Source organism: Brassica napus, chromosome C4 (assembly GCF_020379485.1).
Source record: "Brassica napus cultivar Da-Ae chromosome C4, Da-Ae, whole genome shotgun sequence".
Classification (NCBI taxonomy): domain Eukaryota; kingdom Viridiplantae; phylum Streptophyta; class Magnoliopsida; order Brassicales; family Brassicaceae; genus Brassica; species Brassica napus.
The window spans coordinates 40,394,899-40,404,210 of NC_063447.1; the positions used below are offsets into that span (position 1 = coordinate 40,394,899).

At 32.0% G+C, this 9,312-nt stretch overlaps 1 pseudogene; it reads left to right on the forward strand.

The window, feature by feature from the left end:
- Positions 1–924: 924 nt before the first annotated feature.
- Positions 925–8,989, forward strand: LOC106426963 (annotated as a pseudogene).
- Positions 8,990–9,312: the final 323 nt, after the last annotated feature.

Here is a 9,312-nt window from a genome sequence, read left to right on the forward strand (position 1 = left end):
TGGAGGCATTCAGTCACTTCAAATTGTTTAAGAAAAGTGGGCTGATGTTAGGAGTTTTCAAGCCTCCTAAGACAAATGATGTAGTATAAAAGATTGTCGAACCAATTCTAAGGGATTCAAAGCACCGAGAATGCAAATATGTACTTAATCTAAGTGCAACCGATAATTTGGATGGTTTTAAACTACTACTAATAATAGAATGCAATAACAGAACAATAAAACAATAAAAGAAGTGAGTTTCTTTGGCTATGATAAAAGAGAACTCATGGGTATAGGAATTAGACCTTGGGTGATCAAGTTTCGAACTAAGGATGACAAATGATCAATCAAACTATCAACCTTAAGCTTAGACACAATCTTAAACAAACTCTATGTCTAGATGAATGTTCATTTACTAACATATTTCAAACATCAAATGTCTTTGGTTGAATAATATGAAAACAATCATTACTAACAAGTCTACTGGCTATCTTAGCATCTTTAACAACAAATGTCTTTGGTTTAGAAAGTGTAAAACGTCAAGACAAATGACCAAAAGGTCCCTGGAAAATCATAAGTTTTGACTGAGTAAATGACGCGCAGAGACTTCGTGGTGTCTCTTTGCCACATATATGGACATTGAAGTCTTTCGTAGCGCGTGAGCGTTTGTATTCTGCAGCCAGAAGATGATAGAGATCATTATCCTTGGATAATTTGGTACATCTAGAAAGGTAGGAACGATAAGTTGTTTAGAGGCATAGACAGAGACCCATTGGAACTAATCAGGTATGCAGAGAGTTAATGCCAAGCTTGGTACAATGCAAGAGACACTGTATCGGTCCCGCCACATGCACATACTGCTGAAGAAACACAAGCCTTAAACTTGGGTAATATTTGTATAGTGGATGGTTCATGGACCTCCACAGCTCAGTATAGTGGAATGAGATGGGTTTGGAAGGATACAATGGGGAAGATTCAACTCATGGGGTCAAGGAACTTGAGGAGGCGGGAGACAGCTTTACACTCAGAACTGGAAGCGCTACAATGGGCAATATGGAGAGCATGATACAACACTCGACCTGTCAGAGGTTTGGGACGGACTGTAAGGACCTGATTGCAATGATGAAACAACCACAAGCTTGGCCCAACTTCTCAACTGAGCTCGAAATCATTCAAACTCTTCGGTTGTGTTTTTCGGACTTCAAGATCAGCTACTTTCCAATGATGCAGAATGAGATTGCAGGTTCGTTAGCTAGGAATGCACATTCTTTGCATAGATCTTTATGTTTTATTGGTTGTCTTATTCCGGTCTGGTTTCCCAGACTACCCCAAGTTTGAGTAATAGAATATCTGTTTGCTGCTAAAAAAAAAACATTTACTCTGATTTTCCATTTTCTGTTCATTTTCTCTCTTTTTCTTCTATATTACTCTGAGTCACTATTAATATACCAGTCATACCCTTATTCTTTGTGCAAATCGCATTGAGTCCACTCATTACTCTCTAGCTATGTTTTATCAACATATAGATCCAACACTAGATGTTTTCTCATATGTCTTTTACAATTAAGTGGATCGTTTTTTCAAATGTTTTCAATGTGAGACATTAACTATGTTTTATAGCAAATTATTTTGTAACAAAAAAGATTAAATTATTTTGTTATGAAAAACTTATTTTTGAATCTGCAGGTATTTGAATTATCTTATAGGTGCTGCATGCAGACTAATGTGGCCATCGGATCGACTAATCGTTCAAGTTTTAGACGATTCCACTGATCCAGACATCATGGTTCGTTCTTAATAACCTTCCAACAATAGTATATGATATATCTCATCCATTGGTTACGAACCGGTGTACTTGATATAGGGTGCTTCGTGGGGTATAATTTGGCATGAGTCTTTCATATGATGTGTGATGTACGCCTGTACCCAATTACCTTGTACACCTTCGAATTTGTCAGGTTTTAACTCGTCTTATCTGAGTTAAAAAAATGCATTCTCAAAATTTGGGGATAACTAACCTCATTTCCAATTTATTTTTCTTGTATTTTTAGCTAGGATATCAGGTTTATGGTTTTGTTATGAGGGTTTATTGTTAGCTTTAGATTGCTTAAAATAAATTCCTAAATTTGTCATAAAATAAAGGAAATATCTGAAGAATCCCTTGTATGATGAGGAAAAACACATTTCTTTGGATAAATGATATTAACATAAAAATATAACCTACATTTTAAATTATAGATCATGAATTATACCATTGTTAAATATTATTGAGTCGACTCTTTCCATTGTATATGGGGAAAAAATATCAGGAACTGATAAGCAAGGAGTGTGGAAAATGGGCATCAAAAGACATATAAAATATGAGAGGCGAGACAACAGAAATGGCTATAAAGCTGGCGCTCTGAAACACGGCATGAGGCACAGTTACGTCAAGCAATGCAAATATCTAGTCATCTTTGATGCTGATTTCCAGCCCGAGCCGGATTACCTTCAGCGCACTATCCCATTTCTTATCCACAACCCTGAGCTGGCTCTCGTCCAAGCCCGGTGGAAATTTGGTATGTACACATATATGACAATAACAACTACAACAAATTTCTAGTATTATTAATTTGATAAGGAAAGAAACAAAATGGCGCATAGTTGTTTATATGCATAACATCAATTATATGCACATAATCATAATGCCCCGGTGGTTAAAAACATCATCCATAGATTCCAGGGATTGGACTTGACTTCCGTTCGGAATTTTCCGCTTATAAAGAAAATTTTGCCCTTGGAATTTGAGATAAACCTTAACGTGAACGAAGTTTGTGATACATGATTCGGTCATGCAGTGAACGCGAACACATGTTTGTTAACAAGGATGCAAGAGATGTCGCTCAACTACCATTTCATGGCAGAGCAACAATCTGGATCCACGAGGCATGCTTTCTTTGGCTTTAATGGTAAATAAAAATTTTACCCAAAAACAATTTTGCTTAAAATATCTTCTTTTTTTCTGTAACTTTGCTTAAAATATCTTATACAAGGGTATTTGTATATGCAGGAACGGCGGGAGTATGGAGAATCGCAGCGATGGAAGAAGCTGGAGGATGGAAAGACCGGACGACAGTAGAGGACACGGACTTGGCAGTTCGTGTTGGTCTTCTTGGCTGGAAGTTTGTTTTCATAAATGATGTCGAGGTACTTTATTTTTTCTCTTTTAATTTATATTGCTGCAATATTTTTACTGGAATCTCTTTCAATTTTTATTTTTTTTACTTCAATGCATTTGCTTAAAACGCCAAAGTTTGGTGTTTTTAGTTTTGCCTTTACATGTCACAAATTTTATATAACATTTTAACATTTAAAAAACAAAACAATTTAAGTCTTGCTTAAAATATTCATTAAAATTATACATGCTAATACATTTCAGATAAATATTAAAATAGAATAATAGCTGAATAATTTAACGGTAGAATCAATCAATGGAACAAGGAAATCTCAGATGCTGAATAGATTTTTAAATTGATATTTGTTGTAGAACGCCAATAAGTTACTCGTTAGTAGATTATTAAGTTTTATTTATTTTTTACGCATTTGCATATCGCTATCTAAATAAAATGCTTATAATCATTGTAAAATAAAAATAACTGCGGTTGTAGGTGAAAAGCGAGCTACCAAGCCAATTCAAGGCCTTTAGATTCCAGCAACATCGGTGGTCTTGTGGTCCAGCAAATCTCTTCCGGAAAATGACGATGGAAATTATTCACAACCAGGTTTTTTTCTTTTTATCTGAAAAACTACGTCAAAAACCAAAACCAGGTTTTTGCAACTTACTTTATTTTATCTTTTGGGTGTACGTTTTGCCACAAGTCCCAACTACCCTTTTTGTTTTTTTTGGCTGGCTTACCACTAGGACAATTCTTTTTGATTAATCTAGATGTATATCGAATTTATGAAAAAATCTAGACTAATCCTGAAACAGAGGTGAAATTCACGGATTGAATAAAGATAAAATATTTAAGTGATTGGTCACATTATATTCTAATGTCAATGGGGATAGATAGGGTTTTTCAAGTCATTATATTCTATTTAGGATTATGAGATATACTGACATTGACAAGGGTTAAGTTTATTCGGATTTGTATAGTCTGGTTTTAAAAGCTATTAGTGGTTGGATTTGTTTGATACTGTCTAATAGTGTTGGGTTCATGCGTAGCCCGTTCTAGGCATATGTATGACATATTTCTGCAAACAGTTTGGGACACAAGAAACGAATTTTATATTTAGGGGTACACAGCAATTTTAAGATACTACTAGATCTCGATCCGCTCAACCGCGGATTTTTGTTTTCATTTATTTTTATATAAACATTTTGTTTTCAATTCTTAATTGGTATATATTATAATATATATGTGTATATCAATTTTTAAAATATAATAAGTTTACGATATATTTTTTTCATTGAATAGATTGTTTCACATGTATTTGTATCTTCTTCTATATATATATATTTTCGGATTATTATTTCATTATTAAAATCGTAACTATATATATAAAGATTAGTAAAATATTATTTTATTGTCATATTCAAAATATTGTAACATTTCACAAATTTAGAAAGTATTTAAGAAATTAAACTTTTCACTTCATAGATTTATATTATCGAGTAAATAATTAAACATTTAGTTTTTGTTTAATTTTAAAAATAAACTATATAGTTTAAAATTTGTTTTCATTGGTTTAAGTTACTAAAGATTAATCATTGTTAGATAATATGATTTTTTTTATTTGAAAAAAAATCTTTATAATTTTAAAAGTTAACATCGACAAATATTTAAATTATTAACATATGGAAGTATAATATTAAAACATTAAATTATATCTATTTAATTTATACTATCTATAAATCCAATGGATCATCTATTGTTTAAATCCAATTATTGATAGCCCAATAAAAATTTCTGGTAGGTCCAAAATTTAAATGATGAGATTAGAGATTAAATGTAACATGACTTTCTAAGAATAGATCCATTAGGTCTATTTTTTAAAAAATCACACATGAATCAATGTTGTGATTTCTGTTTTAATATATAAGATTTACCTTTTACTAAGGACTATTCAAAATAGAGAATTCTCTCAGATAGCGCTTTTTTAGTTTTTGTCGCAAAAATAACTTTCAAGAAAAAAAATGACCAAAATAATCCCTTTTTATTTTGAAAATTTTAATTTTAATTTTTTTTTAAATTGGAAATCCTATCTCCAAAACTCCACCTCTTAACTCTAAACCCTAGGTCTAGATTTAGTAAACCTAGGGTAAAATTTTAACCCTTTAATAAAACTTATTTTAGTCAGTTTTTTCATTAATTAAAAGCTATTTTTGTGACAAAAACTTAAAAAATGCTATCTTAGAAAATTTCTCATTCAAAATATTGATCACGTTAAGAAATAGTTTTTACTATTGTTGAGTCAATTATGAATTCAGGGTTGTTAATTAAGATAAATTGAACCAATCATTGATTTTCTTTTATATTTCTATAATATCATTTTAAAACTCAGTTTTTTCTCACGCATTACTCCATCCGTTCCTTAAAATTACATATTCTAGAAAAAAAATTTGTTTCAAAAAAATCCATCTTTTATATTTTAATGCATGTTTTATTTACTAATTTCAAACTTCAAAAAACTTAGTTGCACTAGTTAAAGTTTTATTGGCTTAACATTATGGAAAAAAGATAAACACAAAAAACTATGCAGATTTAATGTGTTTTATTAAGATGTGTGAAAAATCTAGAATATAAAATTTTAAAGAACAGAGGATACATTACATTTATACTTTAAAAGTATTATGACTAATTGCCATTATTAATATTTCAATTTTTTAATTAGTAACATTTAATATCATTTTTCACCAAAAGTATATGTTTTATATTAAGACTAATATATTACTAAATAATAAAATTTAAAAATATTGGATGTGATATGAACTGTACATTTTCAAACTGACGTAATAAAATTATAAGTTATTAATTATTATTACATTATAAAATTCTAACAGATTTTTGGATTTTCAATAGCTTACAAGTTAGATTCGTTTATGTAATGTGAACCAAATTTTAACACCAAACCAACATATATTAAATTATACGTATTTTTAAAAATAAAATATTTAAAACTTTAGTACCAAAAACAAACTAGACTAAATGAATAATTTTTTTAATCAAAAATGTATAAAATTAATCAGATTTAGCCTAAGTGAAACCCATAAACAATTGTAGCTCAATTTTCAGAGAATTTTTGGAATTCAATATGCGTAAAGTAAATATACATATATGTGCATACATTTTCAGAATATCACTAGTTACATATGCTATATTTTAACTCTAATTTCATTAACACTTTAATTTTTATATTAAATTAACGTATATGTATTTATATAATATTTCTAAAAAAATATCTGTAAATCTAAGTAGATGAACCAAAATTAAAATAATCAGATATTATCTAATTATAACCAAAAACTTATGGTTCAATTGTAGTAGATGTAACCAATAACATACCCAAAAATTAACTAACCATACGCAGATCATTATACCTAAAATCACATATTTAATTAAGATAAAAATGATATTTAACATTTTTTATTTATTTTCAATATATAAACTAAACACAAATCAAAGTAAAATATAAACCAGTTATTAAAATTTTATTATTTTGTAAATATATATATATATATGCAATATATATATATATATATATATATATATATATATATATATATATATATGTGTGAACATGGAAAAATATATTCAAGTAAGAAAACTGTACGATTTATAAAAATAAACTTTTCAATTAACACGTCTGGCCGTCTATGTAATTGATCTCTCGTAAAATATGAATTAGAAATTTGTAACATCCCGAGTTGTGATATATAGAAAAGTTTATGAGAATTGTTTTGGCTACCTATGTTATCAAAGTTAACTTACCTTCTTCGTCACACATCCGTTTAGAACTCTAGAGTTAAGCGTGCTTGGCTGGAGTAGTGAAAGGATGAGTGGCCTATCGGGAAGTGATTCGCGATACCGTTCGAGTGAGGCCAAAGCACAGAGAAAAGTCGGGTGTTGATGGCAGGGTCAATAAACATGACTCTCAGACCTTGAAAAATTAACGCACGGCCCATCAGATGGGATGGGGCCCACGGGCCGAGTGAGCAGGCATGGGTGGCCCATTAGCCGTGGACGGGTCGGGGCTTTATACATTGTATCAGAGCTGGTTAGGCATCTCGGTGCTGACCCGAGTGGCGTATTGAGACCTGTCGTGGGCCGTAACGAGGACGGTGCGTTCTTTAAGAGATGGTGAATTGTAACATCTCGAGTTGTGATTTATGTAAAGGCTTAAGATGATTGATTTGGGTATCTATGTCACCAATGTTAACTTACCTTTTCCGTCACACATCCGTTTAGAACTCCAGAGTTAAGCGTGCTTGGGCTGGAGTAGTGAAAGGATGGGTGACCTATCGGGAACTGATTCGCGATGCCGTGCGAGTGAGGCCAAAGCACGGAGAAATGTCGGGTGGTGATTGCACGATCAGTAAACAAGATTTTCGGGCTTTGAAAAATCAATGCACCGTCCGCCAGATAAAATGGGCCCACGGGCTGAGTGCGGGCGTGGGTAGGTGGGGGCGGGTCAGGGCATTATAAAATTGCTCATAATAAATGAATACACTACAAAATTTTGAAGCTTTGAATACTACACAGATTATGACACTTAAAACTGATGTTATATGAGCTTTACCTTCGAGTTAGTCTTGCTAACTAACATTGATGATACACAGAGAGTAAAGATCTGGAAGAAGTTTTATGTGATCTACAGCTTCTTTTTCCTACGGAAGATCATAATTCATTTCTTCACTTTCTTCTTCTACTGTGTCATTCTTCCTAGAAGTGTATTTCTTCCCGAAGTCAAAATTCCAAATTGGGCAACTATATACGTTCCTTCTATCGCCACCCTCCTCAGTGCCATTGCCACTCCGAGGTTAGTACTATTTCTTACAACCACCACATCTTTTTTTTGTCAGTTCAACCACCACATTTATTCACTCTATCTATGACCTTAATTACCTTTTACACAATAAATTATCTGTATATGCCCACAGATCATTCTACCTCGTGATTTTTTGGGTCTTATTTGAAAATGTAATGGCTATGCACCGGACCAAGGGAACCACTCATTGGCTTATTTGAAGGTGGGAGAGTTAATGAATGGGTTGTCACCGAGAAACTAGGAGATTGTGTTACCACTGAGCTACTCCCTCAGTCGCGAAAGCCTCGCTACGGATTCCTCGAAAGGTAAATCAATCGAAAGAAAAGAAAGATTCTATTAACGAACTTAAATTTTTACAAAATTATTCTCCATGGTTTCCATCTTTGTTATTTGTTCGCAATGGATTAGCAACCTATTAAATTTATTCGGGCAGTGCCATCCACATACTTGATGCCGGTAAACAAAATATATTGAACAATTAGATAAAAAGGCCTAATTTAAAGTTCAAAAGAATTATCCCGATTGTGGGCTTTAGAGTTTTCTTTTGAGGTCAAGAATTTCCGATTTAGATTTCAGATTTTAGTGTTAATGATTAAAGCTCGGTATTAGATTACTGTATACATTTTTATTTTTTAAAGAATTGGTTACACTTTTCTTAATAAATATGGTGTGTTTTGTGTTGTTGCAGAGTAAATTTGAAAGAGATGGTCATGGGTACATACATATTGTGTTGTGCATGCTACGACTTATTCTTCGGAAACACATTTTTATATCTATATCTCTTGATGCAAGCCGCTGCCTTTCTCATCTCCGGAGTTGGTTTTGTTGGAACTTAACGTGTCTCATTTGAAAATATTCTACTCCTAGATACTCATAGTCAAGAAAGAACGTGATAGTCATTCTGATCATGTTGATATTTGTGTATTAATTAAATTGTCTAAAATGATGATAATGTATAATATTATTATTTGGCTTTCAACAACATTTGAAGTTCCAACTGATGACTATCGAAATAAACAATAAAATGAATAAAAATAGATGAAGTGAAATAAACAAACAACCGGGACTCGTAGCCTAGTGGTGATCATTTGAGGGCAAAAGCCTAATACGGTGAAGCCACCAGAGTTCGAATTCCGGCTACTGGGAAAATAATATTTTGACATCGCTAGAAACAGAGGATCGACACGTGATAACATGTGACTAGTCTGAACCAATTCTGTGGGATCATGATATCCCTGTATAATTCCAAAAAACAATAAGTTAAATAAAAAAAGAATTAAGAAAATTGAGGAATAAATATGAATT